General features: G+C 39.3%; 1 long non-coding RNA gene across 4 annotated transcripts in view; it reads left to right on the top strand.

Annotated features, from left to right (window-relative positions):
- The window catches only part of LOC106960949 (uncharacterized), a 24,496-nt gene extending 6,496 nt beyond the window's left edge, over positions 1–18,000 (top strand). Inside the window, exons 3-5 of one of the 4 annotated variants that reach the window (XR_001427676.1) lie at positions 10,068–10,168; positions 15,478–15,577; positions 17,901–18,000. This is a non-coding gene — a long non-coding RNA (uncharacterized LOC106960949). Of the gene's footprint in view, positions 1–10,064; positions 10,169–15,477; positions 15,578–16,789; positions 17,075–17,900 lie in introns of those variants that run through there. The other 3 variants (XR_001427673.1, XR_001427675.1, XR_001427674.1) reach the window with 3 other exon arrangements.
- The last annotated feature ends 1,215 nt before the right edge of the window (positions 18,001–19,215 follow it).

Genomic DNA, 19,215 nt, shown 5'->3' with positions numbered 1-19,215 from the left:
ATAGAAGTGAAAAATGTAACCATAAAATAAAAATAACCCTGTCGTGAAGAAAAACATAACGGAAATAAGAGACGTCCAAAGAACATTTGAGTTTTGCAGGGATAATAGACATTTCTGAAGTGAAGCAGATTAGAGCAATGACTCATTCCCCACGGAACAAGTTCAGTAGGGATTTTTAGACGTAAAAAGTTGTCCTTGTGTACTATAACGATGACGCGGCTTGTCTCCAATTACAGTAGGTATTGTGTAAGCATGCACACTCAGGATGAGAAGCTGTTCCCCTGATGCTGAGAGCCAACGTCACTGGTAGAGACAAAAATAACACACAATCAATTTCAGATATAAATCCTCGGGGGATGCAGGAGGATGTGCTGCTCTCCTCCGTTGCACCGCTGGAGTCGTACATGAGACCATCCTGGCACGGTTGAGCTTTAAGTTGAACCCAAAATTATTTTTACATAGATTTTTTTTTTTTTTTAATGATGATGATTAATCACAATTAAAACTGCAAGATATGTGAAGCAAACTTGCAAGGTCACATCCAAGGGCGAGTCAGCTCAAGGGATGTTGCACATATTCGCCAGGTGTGTTTCCTCCTCTTCTTTTTCCTGCTGCGTTTTTTTTTTCTTTTCTTTTTTTTCTCTTAGTCACACATATTACGCCCACTCTGGAGCTCTTCTACAAAATCGGGCCAATCTCCTCCTGTCTGCGGAGATTGAGCTGCTCATCAGAGTCTGTTAATTACATCGTTCTCTAAAGGGATGACAAGTTAAGCCACTTTCTTTTCGTGGTTGGGTTTTGAGACACGGATTCGGCCCTAAAGGCTAACACGAATAACCCATTGGGTGAAAATAGCCCCGACGATTGGTTAGAGGGAAATAACCATCTTAGTGTTGTGCTGGCTAAGACAGGAACATTAGGATTCAAAATGTGTCCCTGCTTGGCACTTTACAGTTGTGGTCCCCCCCACCGCTCTCTCCCATACGGGCTACTCTATTACAGAGAGAACAAGCACATAATTGGAATTTAATACAGTTACAGATGGAGAAGACATATGATTGTCTTGTGGAACTTAGGGACTCGTTAAACCTCAACAGTGACATGTACAACAAAGCCAACGGGCAGCAGTGATCTCTTCATGAGAACGGTATTGCGTTAAACTTAAAGAGCCCGGTGGGTTTATTAGAGTTTGAGCTGCGCTAAACGACTCTTTCTAATTCTTATAGCTATTGTAGACGCTGCTGTCTGATAGCTCAGCTCAACCTAACAAGATGTAAAAAGCTCAAATGATACGTGCACTTTAACCTTCAATAGAGTGCTTTTAACTTGCACAACCAGTTTCTTTTATAAACGTGATTTATAAGCATTTTGATCGATCGTTGTAAAAACTGCATTTGTTTCCCATGTAGCTGTTCTTTGTAACTTTTCCAACACATTTCCCCTTTTTTTTCCCATCAAGTTTCCAAACTCTGACATGATTTGAATGATGTCAGTAAAATATTCAGTTCAGTTTTACATTTTGGCAAAGAATAATAAAATTCTTCTCAATAATTACGAGGAAAAAACTACTATTGGCATTACATTAATCAAACCCTTCTTATTTTTGAAAATGTCTTTGATGAGGAGCTCGATGTTCTTCTTGACATCAACCTAGTCCTGAGCTCTCTCCACAGATTTTGTGAGGCTGAAGTCAGGACTCAGACTAGGCCATTTCAGAGCATTATTACTTTCAGTCAGAGGAAATAGAGATTTTTTAAAAAAAAATATTACTTTAAACCTAAATCTTGCAGGGGTGTGAATGATTTTGAACTTTGTGTTACTATATCTGTAACACACTGCATGAAAACATAGCCTAACTTAAAAATGTATATTTTTCACAGATATAGAAAGCTTCTCAAATCACAAACCGTTTTGAAGAATCTGTAATCGGCGGACAATAATCCTGCCCTCGGATTCTTTGGATAACTTTTTTGCGCCTTTCTGATTTTTATTCATTGCTCCCGTATTTGATTGTTGTAACAGTTTCACTTTCATTCCTAGATAGATGTATATCTGATGTGTCCAAAGTGACCTTATCTGAATGGTTATGTTCCATTTCTAATGACTTTTCACTCATTGCTGCAACACACTTACGGGACTCCATTTGAGTCAGAGGTTCCAGGAAGTGGAAGATGAATTACAAGCATTGAGCATGACGAGCATGGCTGATGTTGTGACTGGTGCTCTGTTGAGTGACTGTAGCTCACACCTTTGTTTGGAGTTTGCAGGTTTCAAATGTGTGTCTTCACTTGCACTGCATGAACAAAGCTGCTGCCACATGCGTCAAATGAATCACTTAAGATTGGTATGTCCGTTTATTGCAGCCAGTTTCCTTGAAAATAAACATCTGTAAAATGAAATTATTCATAAATATTACAACACTTCACAGTTGTCTCAGATTGCACAACTCCGTAACTGATACAAGCACCTATCCGTTGTTGTTTTTTCCTGTTTTCCCACTTGTGTGGTCATCGTTATTCCAACTGGTTTTTTTTTTCAAGTTGGGAATGTTTGGTCACATTGTTAAAACCCCATCATTAGTCAACACAAGATATTTGTTTTGATATCTGTGCAGCACTTTCTTTTTGTTAAATCTGCTGTTTTCTCTTTTTTTTCTTTTTACCAGTTTACTTTGAATATTAGAGTCTGTTTCTTGGCGATTGCACATATGTTGAAGTGAGAATAGCTGTGTCATTAGGTGTTTGATCACATTTCACAGGTGAAACCTTGGATAACAAGAATGTTACTCAGGAAACTGAATCTTAGACTATGTCTGAATGTCATTGGTTCTAGTTTTCAATACTTTCTTCTTTGCAGGCATACACGCCTTCATCCCTCTCTTCAAACGCCTTCCTCGTCCGACGTTGCCTCTCGCAAGGAAGTCCGTCTACTTCAGGCATATTTTCTTACAGGCCAGCAAATATCAATAGCATCTGGATGATATTTACTGGTGTGGGGAAGATGGATGTCCTGCTCTAAATGCTTCAACCTCATTGCCTTTTGGAATATTAGTCATGTAAACAACGTCTGCTTATTAATGGTAAAAGCTTTCCCTAATGATCCACACCTCACATGAGTCTGAAATATCAAGTCAGGATATAAAGAGCAGCCATAGATCATCATAATGAATGATGGGAGGCTGGCGGAAGGCTGGGGGAGGAGACCCGTCTTCATGCTAATTCACTCGCCATTTCCCTTCTTGATTCATATGCTATTTGGTCATAATACATCAAGGCTGTATGATTCTTCCATTAATGCAGCGAGCTTTGCCTTCACTTTTGCTGATGACGATTTGTCAGCATTATAGAGCACTTACAAACTTGAAGATTTCTTTCAGATCTAAAGGAAGAAGACGTACAAGCCACTGTAGTTGCTCGCAAGGTTGAAATTGCAATCTGACGTGCCATTTACACGCAGAGCCACTCTGCCTCCCGAAATGAACTCCACAAGGAATGGAAATAATTTACAAACCTAATCAAATGTGTTCAAAAGAAGCAGTATGTGTCTTTTAACGAGCGCTCTGATATCAGTCTGACACAATCAGTCTCCTGAGAGAACCCATCAAAGCCCTGTTACTTTTTATCATGCTGGATGATTTCTATGAAAATTGGCATGACTGTAAATTTGCTTCTTGTCAAACGTTGAGTAATCAGAAGCCAGCCAGCTGTAAATAAACAAATGCACTTCACTACCCCCTGGCATACTAATCAGCTCAATCACAATATTGCTCATAATGTGGTGGGGTGGGGGGCGGGCGGGAGTATTTCCTTTCACGGTGCTGCTAAATGGTCAGTGTTAATGATAATTCTGTAATGAATCACAAATATACCTCTGAATTTGCTCTAACGGCTTCTGTCGCTTATCCGCGTCCATGAACAGATTGGCTTTAATGCGACCAATCTCTGTAAAACACCAACTGGTTCATACCACAGCAGAGCAGTAATGAAAGTGCCTCTGGGAGCAATGGTTAAAGGGGTCACATGTCTGTAGTGGTGCATTAGCATCGCTGTAAGGGTGTAACACTACCTACGATGCAGGTGGATGCGTCTGTTCAGCCTCTTATATGGAATAATTTAATTCTCCAATTAGCTCAAAAGGTTTGGAGAAGGTAATGGATGGGAAACTTAAGTGGCGTTAAGCCCATCTGTTGTCAGTTCTCTCTTTTTTTTTTTTTCTTTTAAGCTTATGCTATTGAACGATAAATGCCCCTGATAAAATTATGAATATGTTATCTTCTGTCACTCAAAAATGATTCATTTTAAGTTTAGTTTATAAATATAGTCTCATCTGAAGGCAAACTGGTCCAGGTTGCAGACATAAATTAAATCATGTATCGAGTCGCTTCTGCATCCCCAGAATAAAATGCAGAGACACAGTAGTTGAATTAAGTTTACTGTCAATTACTAAAACATTTTTTTATGTTAGGAAAACTTGTTAATTGCATCAGTTCTTTCACTTTGCTTAAAACTTTCCGCACAAAATGTTTGCATTTAGATGACTTCATTTGTCATCTGTCAATGACGAATGAAAACATTTTTAAATGGCTTACAGAACAATATTTTATTTGACATGAATATATAATTAACTTAATTTAAAATATTCTCAACTTCACCTTCTACAGTTCGATAGTGTATATCATTATTTTTCAAAGCTTAAGGGTTTATTTGTATGAACCCAATGATGAAAGACATTCTCGTTTGTGTGCGTGTGTGTCTATGTGTATATTTTTTTGTATTGTGAGATTTATTGCTAACTTATCAGATCAGTAGGGATGAATAAATTATTTTACACTCCACAGTTGATAAATGGAAAGAAAAATAATCATTACACAGCCAACACTGTTTTTGACAAAAGGCAGGACTGATCCAGGTTTTAAAGATCAGAATTATAAAAATGTTATCTGGATTTATTTTGATGGTTATGGTTATTGAAATGTCAAAAAAAAAAACTGCTATGAGTATGTATTACTCTGTTGATTAGTTAGTTTTGATTTTTGATTTTTTTTTTTTTTTTTTTACTGGGAACCTCAGGAAGAAGTTTTTATTGCGTCTTGGTGTCTAAATGCATCGACTTGCTGCTTTCTGGTCTTGGCAGGTTTGCTTTTTGTGTTAACAAGTAATTAAATGGAGGACTTGCCTTAAAAATAAATGCGCCGGACATGGAGGATCTCACAGAAACCTCTGTTGAATGGCTTTTTTTTTTATCCATTTAAATGACTAAATGCATCTCAGCCTAAACTTTTCCCATCTATGCACTATTCTTCTGCTTTTAGCCTCACCAACTTTATTCGAATTGAAATAACAAATCACTTTAGGTGACTTGCTTGTTGAAATCAGTGCAGTGTAGTTGTAATAATGTATGAGTGCAGAGCGGGGTAATACATGCCTAGACATGGATTCATGTTTCAGATACATTGCTGTTCGGCCCACTGAGTCTGGATCTTTCAGTTTGCATAATCATCATCCGTCCTGTTGGCTGGGGAGCCAAAGGGAGTGCAGGAAATTAGCGGATGTCTGCTCAGAAAATTACTTTATATGTTACTGTGGTGATTTCTCAAACGAGGCCGGTAACAAAATTTATAAAGTGGAAGTAATGTCGGCAAGAGAGGATGTTACTGAGCCTGAAATCTGGTGCACTGAAAACTACCAGGCTGGCATGCAGCATGTAGTTTAATTCACTTTTCCGTTCATGTTGGTTTTTATCAGCCTCTTTTGAGCCCAGGAGTATTCTAAAATCTAAATTTAACGTTTATGCATTCGAGCAAATTTATCCCCGCCCTTGGAAACGATGTTGTATTCCTTAATATTGATTAATCTCTTATTGCAGTAGGATAAGTATTAAATTCGACATGCTACTGGCATGAAACAAAAAAGGAATATTTGGAAATTACCTCATTCTGTTAAGTATGATGGAGGATATGTGATGCCATGTGGTTCCTTCTTTTCCTAAAGCTCCAGGAACCTTGTTAGAGTGCACTGCCTCTTGGAAGATTTGAAATATTAGGACATTTTACAGTAAAAAAAAACGAAGAAAAAAACCACTGAAAATGGGTCATCACTTGGTATTTGCAAAAGACAATGGACAACAAATATGTATGGTTCACTAGACACAAAATATGAAATTTCCCATTGCCTTCAAAACGACCAGACTTCAAATTTATAGCAAACATGAGCTAAACAGAGGAACACATTAAGGAGGACTCAGGACTCTGGACAATTCAGAGAGATTTTGCCAAACAAAAATTATCAAAGATGCCTCTTTCTTTTTGTGCTTCAACCTTGTAATATTTTGCAGGCTACATCTGTTCTATTAGAAAAAGAGCTTTGACAGCAGTGGTACTAATATTAGTGGAAAAGGACATTTGTCAAAAAACGAGTTGCTTCTTGTGGTGGGTGCAGTGCTAAGATTTTTAACTTCTCATTTTGTCTGAGGGTAATCTAGACTGTCATTTCCAATTGGAGCTTACAGTGTTGTTTACCAATCGTGTGGCGTAGAGGTAAAGCCTTGTGAGCCTTAGACAAACTACTGCAAGACGTTTCTCCTTCCATGGACAGAGTGCAGCTTGTAGAAACGTATAGTTTGAAATCATCATATCATTCATTTGTGCTTCTTGCTCTACCCAGTTATTGTTTGATGTTACATATTTTGATGTCTAGTTATTTTAAAGTGCTTTGCGACAATTTTCTGGACATTTCATGTGAACATGTCTCAATCCTTAATGAGGTGTAGTTGAGCTTGTCAAAGTTAGGCACAACAACATGTTGGAAACAGAGGAAAAGAACAACGAGGAGAAGGAGAGAAAGGTGCAAGCCTCACCAGGTAATGGCCATTTCCAATCTGATCATTTTGGCCTAATGTGACTACTTTGTAACACACTTGGAACCTCTTGTGAGTTAACCTGGGGAGCCAAAAAGCTTCATCCAGACATTGAAGTCCATTGGAGAGACGGTTTGCCTCATTCTTTGGACAAACTGTTCAGAAGAGCATCAAGCCGAGGCTGCCTCATCAAAGAGAGCGCGAGAGAGTTGAAGAGAGAGGCTGCTAATCTGCCTGCTCACTGATGGCCTGAGATCCGGATGGAGGATGATGTTTCCACAGACATGAGGTCGTAAAAGTTCCGCTCATTAAATATTTCCCTCTTTTTCGTAGATCAGATATGATCATTTAAAGCAAGATAAGATCACTGAGATCTTCTCCTATTAGCTTTAACAAAACCCTGAGGAAATCTGATAACCAGCAAGACTGAAGAATAAGAAAGCTGAATATTGCTGTTTACTCAGATCCCTTGTATTTTTGTCATTAGAAGTAGATTGTTTGTTCATCACGGTTTGTTCCTGGGTAATAATCAATATAAATTAGTTTTGATCAATAATGCCCTTACCCATTGATTCTTTTGGCAGTTCAAGGAGATTTTTTATAATCCGTATTTGAATCAGACCTTTTTCTGACTGGAAATGAGCCATGGAACCGAGATAAATTAAACATCTGGTTTGATTTAATTTAATAGCGATTGGTACGGGAAAAGGAAAAATCACCTTTATTAAGATGCATGAATTGGCTGAAACAAAACGATTGCTTTAATAACACAGTAATATAAATTAAAGTAGGGCTAATATCTAGTATAGTAGATGGGATTTCTTCTTTGCTGATCAATTTCCTGAAACTGAAGTTTGGATTATTCTAAAATTTTCAGTGTGTTTGATTTTTAAAGCTGTTTACACTTTTTTTTTTTTTTTTTTCCCCTGGGTTGCCAACAAATTTATCCACGTCTGTATTCGAGCTGACTGGGCTGTCGCTGTTTTACAAACTGGCAGTCAATATGCAACTTCCACGTATTATAGTATATAGTGCTATGCATCATTTCAGCTCTTACAAAAACCCCGAGCCATGTCCGAGAAAGGCTGATCACTCGAGCGCCCAGATTCAATCAACCAGACTCGCACACAGTGCATTACTTAAAACAGGAGAGCCACTTGACTCAGGAGTGGTCAAGATTATTGCTTTATTGGTGCCTTAAGTATGCCACTGGAGATGCAGCACAAGTAGCCAAGCTTTAAAAGCATAGTGGCTCTCAGATTCCCACGTGTGGAAGTGCTATCGGACTTGTCCAGTCAGTGCCTGTGCTTGCCTTGGCACTGGCAGCAGCCTGGAACCGGGGCTATGCCTGGGGCCAACAGCAGATACAAACACAGGGACTTATGTCCTGTGGAAATACAATACTGCTGCCCCTTCCCCCAGTGTCTACTTGTGAAGCCAGGCCCTTGGTCTTGTGGTTGGCTATAAGCGCTGGCGTGTACGTAGCCGTTTGTGCTATGTATGGGCAGGACAGGCTTTAGGAGTCCAAGTGTTGAAAAGGACACATTGTGCCTCCGTATCATCCAATCTTTTTCCTCAAACATGAAACAGATTTTTTTTTTTTCTATAAGTGTGACTTTCTGGATGTCTCGCCTGTCAGAAGGGATTTTCTGTAGCTCTTGATGTGAAATTGTCTTTGCGGAGGCCTGACAGTATGCTGATACATAGAAGAGCAGCACTGAAAAGGATGACACAGGCTCACTTTGTTTCACCCCGGAGTCCCGGCCCGACCCTGGGCTGTATCATAATAATAGCTCTGTGTGACAACCATACTGGTCCACTCAGAGCAAATGTGAGCCGACAGTTGCTTCTGCGTGAGGAGCTTGCTGGCTGCGGCAGTTGCTGTTGGCCTCTCTGCAGCGTTATTGTACTGTAGGTAATAAAAGCCACAGAGTGGTTCTGTGCCAACACTGGTGAGCTACAGCCAGGGCAGATATTGCGCACAGCAGCCAAAGCATCATGTACCATAAATAATGCAGCTGGGTCAGGACACACGGAAGAGGACGGAGTCAACAGTGAGCGTCGCGTCAGAGAAAATGTAGAGCCAGAATAAACAGGATCCATAACTCGGAGTGGTTTGTGTTTGAGGCGCACGAGCTCAAGGATAATGGGGCTGATGCAATGAAGTTGCACGCTGAGCTAGATGTGCTGGATTTATTTTAAACAACGCATGCTACATCGTTCACAGGACCAGGGGAGTCCCCCAAAAACTCAAAGGAATGACCCAGTTTGCCGCAGACTGTCCAGGTCCGTTAAGCTTTGACAGAGTCTTTGTTTGTAATGGGCATTTTGTGGTTGCAGGGTACACGGGAGGGTCGAGTATCAGACCGCCTGACCAAACAGTCACCCCACTGTTCTCCGGCAGAGAACACTCGGAGCAGCCTCAATTAGTTTCTGCAGTAATCTCCCACTCCTGTCACAAGATCTGACCTGTTTGTAATAACACACAGGGGGCCTGGGCTGGTCTGCTCAGGAAATGAGATGATCCATGGCTGACAGCTTAGACACAGCTGCCATGTATCCGTTATTAATATGCTGCAAAAACAGTTTACTCTCCCCTGTCTGCAGGGAGGCGCATGCACATTTGTGCATGTGTTTGCTGGGACACAAACAAACGCGCGTCGGAGATCAGTGTAGATCAGAGATCAGAAGATTAGCTCTAAAGCTGATCAGATTATTGTGCGTGCTTCATATTGCCTGCGAAACATAAGCTGAGCTCAGTGATTTAGCTCCAACTTGTTGATGCAACGCAATAGCATGGAATTTATTACTAAGCATGCTATTGTAGAAGCTCTAAAATCATTTTCCAGTCTCTTCCCTTTCCATTATCTCCATTAGAGACCTAAAATCTCAAACGATCAGCGCTACAGCAAGCGTGTCATGTTTTTAGCGTTGATGATACGAGCGTTTTTGCTTTCACCTACGTCGCATCAATCCACACAGCCTTTCCTGCTTGTGTCGGTTGTGGAGCGGGATTGCATATGATGACTCGGTGAAGTGTTCGCAGACTTCTCCGTAAGAGAGCAGAGAAATACCTCGACTGAAAAGCTCCAGTTCAAAGGCTGAGATTTGCTTCTCCTTGGCTCTTGGCAGAGCGGGAGATCAAAGCTAAATGCTGAGCAACAAATGTGTGTTTCTGTCACTGGTGATTTGTCTGTGTGTTTGATCAGCAGCCTCCCTTATCTGCCTGCCTCACTCTGCTGCTAATGTGCAGTAATAGACTGCCTTTCATGAGACAAGAGACGACGGAGTTGACTTGAAGGATGTGACATAGGTGAGTGGTGCAGATGGGAGCACACTTTGAGTTGGACTGATGCTGTAAAATTGCAAAGGAAATGTTTGACCGATGTTCCTCTAAGCCAGTTGCGTGTAGTGTTTGATGCATATGGCGTACTTTTATTATTATTTATATATATATATATATATATATATATATATATATATATATATATATATAAACAATAATCCGTCGTAATAATGTCTTGGAGATATCCACACATTTCTGTGAAATGTTTTTACCCTCTTAAATGTTCCAGATGAACACATTTTAGAATCAGACAACATATTAAAAAGCAGTTTGACAGGATATACAAAAAATCAGGTCCTTTGTGGAGAGATATCATTTTCACCCCTCACACCGCTTGTTATGCCACAGATTAAGTTGAAAGTGAACGTATCATGCTTTTATATTCTTCCTTTTCACATTTAAAATGTTCAGTTGTGGTCTATACAAAGTGGAAATGCAATGCTTTGGTCTGAATTCCTCTTTATTCTAGCTCCACAAACCTGTCATTTACCTCTGTTTTGAGAAACGGCACGCTCTCTTTTCATCCTGGTCTTTTTAACGCTCTTTAAAAAAGTTGATTTTGCATGATATGTTCCCTTTAATTATCAGAATTCTTTGGTTTAGTTTCACTTGCTACACCTATGATTCACTACTTGCTAAATGGATCATGTGCGATAACATACAGTTGGCTCAAAAATCTCAAAAAGCAGCCCATCATCCCTCTAGAAAATGTTACAACAGATCAGAAACAAAGTCACTGATGTCCCATCAGTCTGGAAAAAAAATATAAATCCATTTCCAAAGATTTCAAACTTCAGAGAACCACCAGAACAAATGATGAAAACTGGGAACAGTGGTGAAAGGAGTGCACATTGTGTAGAACATTTCAGAGGAAAAACATCATACCGACAGTCAACCATGATGGTGGTAGTGTAACATCTGAGGCTGAGTTGCTCCAAAACACATCTACAGGTCCACTGCTCCTGGGTAAAAAAAACAGTTTGGCATGGCCCAGTCAAAGTCCAGACTTGAATCTGAGTGAATTGCTGTGGCATGACTTTAGGCAAGCTTAATGCTATTAGCTTCCAGTGTTGTTATGTTGAACATTTCTGCAAAGAAGAGTGGACCAAAACTCCTCATAGCAATGTATTGCCAGTTAACACAAACATTTGATGATGGTTGTTGCTGCCAAGGATGAGGCAACCAGTTATTAGGGTTAGGGGGCAATTACTTTTTTTCACATAAGGCCTTTAATTTTGATAACTTTTGTCCCTTAATAAAGGAAACCATCATTTGAAAGCTGCATTTAGCGTTTATTTAGGTTATCTTTGTAAGATTTTAAGTCGTTTCATGGTCTAAATCATTTAAAGTGGGCTAATTAAAAAAACAGAAGAACTTTACAAGGAGGGCAAAAACGTATTTAGAGCCCCCTCCTTATTAATCCTACACCCTAATCTCAAGTACAGATTTTTTTTAGTCACCCCCTGTTTGTCACTCCTCTTACTCCTTTAAGACTTGCATAAATTAAGACAGCAGTCAAATAAAGCCCCTCTTTTACTTTTACTAAAGGGAAATCCTGGCTTTGACCGAGTAGTTGTAAAATGCATGTGGTGGTTGGCAAAAGGAAAAACAATTCCCACAGGATGGACTGAAAGACCTGTTTTTTCATGTCTTGGCTGCCTTTGGTCTGGCAAAAGAGGAAATAGCTCGGCTTTTCAAGTCACTATGTAAATACTCGAAGAAGTGTGCCACTGTGCTTTAGCAAAAAAACAACAAAAAACGGCATGATGTTTTTACAGGTCATATTTAACTTCACAAGCAGGCACAGCTAATCCACACAGTGGCTTTTGGCTTGATAGAATTAAACACATTCCTGTGGGTTATATGTTTGAAAACCGCAGTCCTTGCTGGATGTAGTATTTTCCTCCTATGGGCACATACTGTAGGTTTTCTAACTTAAAAGAAAGGAGTATTTAAAAAAAAAAACAGCTAAATCTGGAGAAGCAGAGCAAATTCTATCCTTACTTCTGCTCTAAAAGTGAAAATGTGACACCATCAGGCTCCCCGCTGGATTACTGGCCTCACTGACCCCTAACAACAGCATGATGGGTCTAATTAGAAAGGTTATATGTAGCTATAGTTTGAAGGGGACCAGTCCACAGAACAATTTGTTCATGCAGTCTTTGAGAAAACCCCCTGCTGATAAAATAACCACCCTGAAAAGAGCTGCTGCAACCTTCTCAGAAATCACCTTTATGGTCCAAGTCTCCAATGACACCAGCTGGCTGGCCAGAGCGCAGACCGCAGGGCGTTAGGGATTGTCCTCCTCTTCCTTCTCCTGCCAGCTCAGTCTCCTGCTGTGCACAGCTGGACAGGATCTGGATCAATGCTGTTTGTGTGGCGGGCGTTAACTAAGAGTGTGTGACGGTGTGACGGAGGTTGGGTTTGTTGTTGTTTATCCAGAGGGGCAGTGAAAGGTGATGTCAGACAGTGACCGTTTGTTTACGTCAGGGGTCACTGCTGGATAATTAGAGCTCATCCCCCCCACCCATCCCAGAGTTTTCTTCTTTCATGGAAACAATCAACGTCCTTATAGCTTCAATTACCAACAGCGATGATGATTAAATGCAGTTGGATATTTTTATGATGGTAGATATTGTCTTATAAAATGTTATAGCATCATTTACATCATATTGACTTCTGTTGTATTATTCACTCACTGTTTTAACTATGCCATCAGCTAAAATGCTTTTCATGGTTCTTTAGGTTCAGTCTGCCTAAAATAGATGATGTATATTTAAGATGGGGGGAGGGGGGGAAGAAACGACGCAAACACTATTCCTCTGTTACTGCTGACTCAGACAGAATTGTCCATTAATCTTCAGATGTCTTTTTATGGCTGCAATCTGTTCCAAACTTTTTGCTGTAGTCAAAGGGCCCAGTTTGTTCCGAGGTAAACCGTCTTAGAGCCGCTCTGTCTGAAGCCTTTGATGGCTGAATCTCGCCGTGCAGAGTCTTTATCAGATTTTCCTCTGAGCCGAGTGTCTGGTTCCAGGAGGCAAAGGGACTGAGTTAGCAAGAGTCTCATGGGGGATAAGGTAACAGGTGGGCTGAGTGCCATTCACGGGGGTCAGACTGCACAATGCTAGCATTTCTCTTTGATCCTGATACCATCATCCGTGTGTGTGCTCAGCGCTGCTCCCTATTTCACCGCTCAGCGACTTTACATCCAGCTGCCTCCGACTGTGTCTGCAGAACTGCCCCCAGATCCAATAACACGGCACCACTGTAAGACAATTACCCACTTTAATAACGGCCGTCATTACACACCCAGTAGATGGAATATGAAATACTAATTTTGGATGCAAATGCGCGTTATGTGCGTTGTACTGTATGTGGGAGGGAGAGGTGCATCAAATTCCATCTGCAGCCTTGCTGATTATTATGGGAAGTCTTTATGAGTCTAGTTTCATTAGACTCCAACACACTCTTTAATATTATTTTTTTTACATATAGTCACCTTTCTAACTAATCATCAGTGTGAATCTCATGTTTCAGTATGTGCTTTGGGACCTGCTGAAATGTGGCTTCAGGATTTGACAAGTCAATTCTAACAAAAACAGAACCACAAGCAACAAAACGAAGGGTTTATTACCAATTTGGAGCGTTAGAGCTGCAGGACAGGTTATAAATTTTTATTGGCTCCTTGGACCAGTGCAACCAGCCATAACATAAGTGAAGAAAAGGAACTGAGAGTAGGAGAAAGAGAAAGAGCTGATAACTCATTTACGCAACATAAATTATTGATAAGCGCCCTAATGGCAGAGAGACGGAGAACACACGGATTTCTGAGATGTTTTGTCAAAACAAAGATTAATAAAATGGAATTTATCAATATGTATGGGTTTTAATTGACTTAATCATATCTTTGAGTGTTGGACATAATGACATTTTATTGCAATGCTTTAAGTATTGATATAATTTAAAAATTCCTCTCTGCACAAAACTCTGAATCTGAAGGAGTCCCGTTACTCCTTCTGCAGATACATTGTTGATATTGAGTCCAAGCAAACAACCAGCATATTAAATGACAGAAAGGTGATGTAAGCACACACGACATCTATAAACTCACACCTACTTACCAAATTAAAGTGACCTCAGTTTGTCCACGCAGGTTTGCTGCAGTGACATGGCAGTGAATTATGGTAGCAGATAAGGGTGCTTGGGATAGAAAGTGACCTTTTAAAGTAATCCCAGCAAAAAATAAATCTTATTTTCATTTTGTTATAAACTTAAAAACATAGGAATGCAGCATTTCAATCACTAGATTTCTCTATATTATCCATTATATTGACATATCAGAAATTAGACAGTAAATTAAAACAGAGAGCATCGTCATCAGGCTTCATCATCAGCACGTTTCAGCATCAAGGCAATTCGAAATGCTTTACATGATGAAAACACAATAACTAAACAAAAAATGTTTACATTGCAATAATAAAGAGAAGTATCCAGACTAAAACTCATTATGCCAAAGTAATTATTGAAATCCAATCCAGCTCTCTGATCGATGTTAACGGCGTTGTATGCTGCACTTGGGTCCAAAAGGTTCTTTCACGGTTCTTGTTGATATGGATGTCATTGAACACTTCGATAATGAATCCAGACTGAAAGACATGAAAGTGGTTGCTCATTGTTGAGCAACTATTTAGCTGTTGACACAAAGCCGTTTCCTTTACTTTGCTGATGAATGAATCCAACCGCAGCTTGTCCAAATTGTTCTGTTTTTTATCAGTGGGTTGATGACGTCTCAGGTGTTTCCTCCAGGCTTTAAAAGCAGAGTTGAGTTTACCGTTTGAATCGAACTAGATGCGATGCATTGGTTATGACATTAAGACCTCAGGAGGACGATCTTAATCAATGTATGATTTCTTCTAAGTTTTTATAGTTGAGTTGGTGGCATTGTTTCATTTTGATTGGACACAGCATTGGTGCTGGATTTGATGTTGATCTTGCCAATCAATCAATCAGTTTTTATTTGTATAGCACATTTCAGCAGCAAGGCATTTCAAGGTGCTTTACATAATTAAAAACCAAAATAAAAACAGCATGTGACATTGAATAAACGGTAAAAAAAAGAGATTTAAAAAAAAAAAAAGATAAAAACATACTTTTGTTATGGAATTTAAGTGCTTGTCGTCGCCGGACTCCGCCGTCCGTTTAACACGGGTATTATCAAGGCCCTGTTGCCTAACAGGACAAGGTCTCCAACCTACCAGTATGGCAAATCTCCACAGAGTTTTCTTCCTGCCGGAAACAACCTTCACCTCAGAGGAAACAATGGACTTCACAACGCCTGAAATTTTAGACTGGAAGTTTTTGGATTCAGGTGGAGGAGTAAGCTTCTTTAAATTTTTCAGTTATTTGCTTTTTGACTTTACCCAATGGAGAAATGATTGCTTCAAGTAACCTTAAGATTAAACTGTTCTTAATTGACAGATTTTTTTAATGACTTATGGCTCTTGCCCAAATGGAAGGGAAAAAATTGCTGTTCTAAAAAGGACAACAGTCCTGTATCGGCCTTTTTAGTGAAAACGCTAAAAAATGATATATTGATCAGCTCAAACTGTTTTTGTAGATGGCCCAATTGCACACAGACAGAAGTCAGTAAAGTAATATGTTTACATAATGTTACACTATGTCTGTGTTGTGATGTAAGGACACGTTCTCCAGCATTGCCTTAATATGCGTTTGACACCAGCACACGTAATTTCACCACCAGTTTGAACTGCGGCACAAACAATAAATTCAGATTTTATTTCTTGAAAAACACATTTGTCTCCTTTATATTTTACGAAACCTACAGAGGATTACCAATTGTCCATCTAGTGGGGTTTTTTTGCGGAATAAAGAGTACATTTCAGACACTAACATTTTTGATGAAATGTTGGTATAGCAATTGATTTTGATGCCGAGTCTCTGCCTTATAACTACTGAGTGTAAATTCTTTCCTTTAGTCATTTTCCTACAGCTTGAATTCAAATGTAAGAAAAATCTGTCCTCTCTACACTTTCAGATAACTACCACTGCAGTATAAGCTACAGGATCATGTCCCAAGCAGGTGTTTTTGTGAGCGAGTTGGCACCAAAGTTAATATCTGGGGTGGGGGGGGGGGAAGAGAAGAGAAATCGAGAGGAGAAAGTGAGAGATTCTGTCATGCACTGGGTCAGAGGAATGTCTGACTATAATCATCTGTGATGGTATAATCACAGCTCAGTCAAACTTTACTCCTGCCTTTTCTACCCCCTCCTCTCACAACTGAGCAAAGCTCCCTCTGATATGAGTGAAACTGGCAATGGGACTTCAGAGAACCACGTCTCAACTTCGTCAGAAGAGTCTTTATTATTCCCAGACTTTCTATTTTTTTGAGGCTAATCTATGAGTTCTTTGCCCAATATAATCTGCGTCCATGTGTGAAGAGTGTCCCACTGCGGCTGCCATACGCTCAAAGATTAATAAACCCAATTTGCAAAAGTGACCTTTTGGCTGCTAAATCACTGCCTCTACTAAGCCTCTTAATGCCTGCTTTAAAAAAAAAAATTGTTGTAGAGAACCACTCTTCAGACAGGAGAAAGGAAATAAGCGCACTACAATTTAGAGGAGGAGTCTGGATTAAAGTCAAGATGATGTGGAGAACGAATGAGGCCCTGCAGGAAAAGTTTCAGTGAAGTGAAATGGGAAAAAAAAATTACTTCTCGGAGTAGTTTTATTGCACCATAATTTTTACTTAACTTGTAATATTATTTTGAGGTAACATGAATCATCCTTGAGTACAATTTCTCGCTACGCATCTAGAGTTACTTCACTTAAGAAAGAATGAATGCATTTTAGCCAAAAATGTGCCAGACAGAGACACAAATTTAAGGTGTACGTTAGTGAGACTTCTTGTTAGTGCCTCATCGACATGGAGTTTGCATGTTTGGCTGTAACTGTGTTGTCAGCTGCAACTATAGAAACTCCAGTAGACTGGATTTTGCTGTCAGTTAGCCATAAATCCATTGCAAACTAAGAAGTTAATTAAAAAATGAAAAAAGTTCAACAATGCTTTAGTTAGAAATGTCACCTGTTTTTGGTATATACTGGTGGGTGTTGGCACCAGGCACCTTATTTTTGCCAGAAGTAAAGAGATAAGCCTTTAATTGTAAGATTATTAATACGACTCTCCATGTACTATGGTTTATTATTATGATGCATTTGCTTTCGGCTGTTTGCAGGTTTTTTTTCCTCTGAGATCATTAAATGTGTTTAGCTTTAGGGTTAACAATGGGAGTGTACCCAAAACTGGAAGAGGTTTGAGGACGCTGTTGGAAGCAAATGTACAAAACTGTCTCCACATGTGTTTTCAATATTACAAACGGAGAGATTGCAGTTTTTCTAGTAATATGTCACAATCTGTACTTCTCTAAATCCCCAATATCTGAGTAGTCATAGTCAGTTTTATAGTTAACAATTTGTCATGCAGCAGCTGTTTTAAGTTTGAGCTACAAACTCCATAACAGATGTTGGGATATCTTATTTTAATGTTTGGCTTTAAATAATGATACTTTGATTGCTGTCTTTATTTATTTATTTATTTATTTTTTAGAATTTCCATTAAATTAAACATCTTTATTTGCTGATGCATTTAGTATCTTTGTTGTGCTTATTTTATAACACCCAGAGCTAAACTACATGTGGATTTCTACGTGATGCCGGATCTCTGGAACCAATCTTTGATCAGAAGGAGGTAGCCGACAAACTCCACCCTCAGTTTGGCAGCAAGAGACTCAAAACATCAAAGTAAAACCAGTCCAAATAGTCACTCGTCAGCAGAAACATAAACCAGTTCAACTACAGCGTGTGTGTTTGCAGATTTGTGTTTACGAAGTAGTTTCAGTAACCAGGGACAATTCAGATTTAAGCCTAGATGCATTTAGCTGTGTCCTACAAGTAGATTGAAAATGTCCTTGCTGGGCTCTTGGTAAGAACATCTTATTCTGAGCAGACTGATTGGAAGAAGCAGAATCTTAAGCAAAATGAACAATGTTGTTATAACCCTTGTGGCCTGCAGTCACTGACATTGACTGAATAGCTGTGGATATTTGTTCAAATCTCTGTGAAAGGAATGATCCTAATTGATAATAGTAGCAATCCAGAGAACCTTCATAAAACAATCCACGTTTAGCCCAAGGGGAAATAACATGTTCAATTCTGAATTTGCAAGCCTGTCTGACTTAAAATTTTAACATGTTTTGGAATCGTAAATGAGTAAGCGGCTTCAGCTCGGTGTATCTTAACTAATAGCTTGTTTACATGTTTCTTCCCTCTCTCCGAGTTTAAACGGGTTGGAGAAAACAGTATTCAAGATTTCTGATTTGTGATGCGACCTGGAGCCTTAATTTCAAAGATTCTGTTTGTGATCGACAGATTATGCCTGGTGGGGTTTCCTCTTGATGACATCTTGATTACCTACACTTTTTAGATTCAAACCTAAAAAATCCACCAGAAAAGCTTGAAGACTTGTCCAACCAGGACTGGACACACTCTGTTTGTCCAACTCTGTCCAAAGTCGTGCAACTGTGTTTCCCCATTCCACAAGGGAGGTGACCTTCAGTCAAACCAGCAAGTTTCATGTTGATGATTTGTTGAAAGTAGTTCTAGATCCAAGTCAAATTTATTTCTAAAGCACATTTCAAAGTGCTTTACATCATAAAACGTAATATAGAAATGTATTATGAAACAAGCAATAACACATTTTGTGAAATGCCATCAAAATCGTCAAGCAAATATACATTGACTGAATGCAAGTGTTTTAATCAATAAATAAACAAATACAATTTTTATCACTATACAAAAACAAAATCCAGTTCTTTTCAGTGTTTCGCTGAATCTTTCTTTGGAATAAGTAAAGATGTCTTCCATCAGAACTGACTGTGAGGATGCTGTAAACATATTAAATATTAAAGTAGCCATCAAGTCTGCGACATGATTTGTCC

This window comes from Poecilia latipinna, unplaced genomic scaffold (genome assembly GCF_001443285.1).
Source record: "Poecilia latipinna isolate Pla-1442-1.1 unplaced genomic scaffold, P_latipinna-1.0 Scaffold1246, whole genome shotgun sequence".
NCBI classification, from domain to species: Eukaryota; Metazoa; Chordata; class Actinopteri; order Cyprinodontiformes; family Poeciliidae; genus Poecilia; species Poecilia latipinna.
Note: the sequence above shows the minus strand (reverse complement) of the source record. Positions and strands in the feature narration are given on the sequence as shown.